This window comes from Chlorocebus sabaeus, chromosome 23 (genome assembly GCF_047675955.1).
Source record: "Chlorocebus sabaeus isolate Y175 chromosome 23, mChlSab1.0.hap1, whole genome shotgun sequence".
Lineage (NCBI taxonomy): Eukaryota > Metazoa > Chordata > Mammalia > Primates > Cercopithecidae > Chlorocebus > Chlorocebus sabaeus.
This window is the reverse complement of record NC_132926.1, coordinates 76,912,013-76,914,364: the sequence shown is the minus strand read 5'-3', so window position 1 is coordinate 76,914,364 and position 2,352 is coordinate 76,912,013. Positions and strand designations below refer to the sequence as shown.

Here is a 2,352-nt window from a genome sequence, read left to right as displayed (position 1 = left end):
ATTTCAGTAAGTGAGTATCTTTTTCTCTTTATCTTCTCTCTTGAACTCTTTATTTCTCCAAATGACAATTCTTCAAACTACTTACCAGGAAGCATTACTGGGTGCCCCTGTCCTAGGGGTCCTATGGAACAGGCTGGCAAAGTAATAGGCTATATGTAGGCGTGCAATTGTTTCTTTGACCACTTCTCACCTGGTTTCCAACTCCATAAATTATTATAATCTTCCTTTGTAACAGGTAATCCCAGGATTCTGCTGTCTCGCCTGGATTAAACCTTTTTTTTTTTTTTTTTTTTTTGCCTAGGCTTTAGGTTCCTGACCACTGTATTCTGAGTTTTATTTTGGGAGAATGGTGAAGGAGGAGAGGAGGCCAGTTGTACTCTATATAAATTTGAAAATAAGTTTTTGTGGCAGGGCGCGGTGGCTCACGACTGTAATCCCAGCACTTTGGGAGGCCGAGACAGGCGGATCACGAGGTCAGGAATTCGAGACCAGCCTGGCCAACATGGTGAAACTCCGCCTCTACTAAAAATACGAAATTAGCCGGGCATGGCGGCACACGCCTGTAATCCCAGCTACTCAGGAGGCTAAGGCAGGAGAATCACTCGAACCTGGGGGGCGGAGGTTGCAGTGAGCTGAGATCATGCCACTGCATTCCAGCCTGGGCAACAGAGCGAGACTCCGTCTGAGAAAAAAAAAAAAAAAAAGAAAGAAAGAAAATAAGTTCATGTTTTCCATTCTAGAACTCGCCAGCAAAATAAAAAACTCAGAATTCTATGGAAGTAATTAGCAAGTTTTTTATGAGAGTTCTTCATGGCTAGCCCTTTCACTTGACACTCCTGTTTGAAAAATTAGCTACACTGTATCTATGTTTTATTCATTTTCTGCTTTTCAAAAAGATGTTGAAGTATTTTTTATAATGTAACTTCTTCCATTTTCCTTATCCAAGAATACAGTTTAATTTTATTTTTGTTATAATTAATATACTCATAGTAGGTTATATAGTTTGGATATGTTTCCCTTCCCAAATCTCATGTTGAATTGTAATCCCCAGTGTTGGAAGTGGGCCTGCTAGGAGATGATTAGCTCATGGGGGTGGGTTTCTTATGAATGGTTTAGCATCATCATCCCCTTGGGACTGTCCTCCCCATTGTTTTTAAGTTCTTGCAAGATCTTGTTGTTTAAAAATGTGTGGCAGCCAACCCAAGCTAGGGGCCATGTTATTTCCTCTGCACCTGATGGCAGCCACTGGAGCCAGAGCCTGACATCTCTACCACTTCCACCTTCTACTAGGCAGGTTCCAATCCTCTTTCTGTTTCATTGCACTCAGATGGGCCAGCCCAGAGGTCTGTGTGGCCATGAGAAATTTCTTGCACTCCTATAATGAGCCTGGCATTGTGATGAAATATTTTCTCCCTGTCATTTGAGTGAATCTTCTCAACACTAGGAGATAATGATGATTGAGTTGAACAATTAAGAGTTCTGAAACCAAAGCTCTTGACATTAACAATGGCAGGAAAATCATCACTTTTTAAAGTAATTCTCTTTGGAGATGGTGGAGTTGGGAAGAGTTGTCTTATGAACAGATATGTAACTAGTAAGTTTGATACCCAGCTCTTCCGTACAATAGATGTGGAATGTTTAAGTAAAGATTTGGAAGTGGATGGATATTTTGGTACCATGTAGAATTGGGACACAGCAGGTCAGGAGCGATTCTGAAGCCTGAGGATGCCATTTTACAGAGGTTGTGACTGCTGCCTGCTTACTTTAAGTGTTGATAATTCCAAAGCTTCCAGAACTTGAGTAACTGGAAGAAATAATTCATATATTTTGCTGATGTGGAAGAACCCAAAAGCTTTCCTTTTGTGATTTTAGGTAACAAGACTGACATAGCGAACAGCAGGTGTCTGCAGAAGAAGCCTAAGCCTGGTGTAGGAATGACAGTGACTATCCTTAATTTGAAACAAGTGCAAAAGATGCCACAAATGTGGCAGTAGCATTTGAAAAGGGACTTCAAAAAGTTCTTGCTACCAGGGATAGGTCAGATCACTTGATTCAGACAGTGATGATCTGACTTCATCGAAACCATGGGTCGATCTTCATCGAAAGCCCAAGACTAGCTCATCTTAATGTTGATCGTTAAAGACATTGTCGATGCATTCTAAACAACTCACAGGTGTACACAAAATCAACATGGGAATGGAGAAGAATTAGCATTTGCAGCAGTGTATCATCTATGAATAAAATTAAACTAATATATATTTCTGCTTCAGTAGTTGGTGGGAGAAGGAACACATCCACTCATGGAGGAGTCTATTTACTGAATAATGGCACTTTACATTTATAAATTGCAGC

The 2,352-nt window shown here is 40.6% G+C and overlaps 1 pseudogene; it reads left to right on the top strand.

Annotated features, from left to right (window-relative positions):
* The first annotated feature begins 1,506 nt into the window (after positions 1–1,506).
* LOC103244298 (ras-related protein Rab-9A-like) lies at positions 1,507–2,071 on the top strand (annotated as a pseudogene).
* The last annotated feature ends 281 nt before the right edge of the window (positions 2,072–2,352 follow it).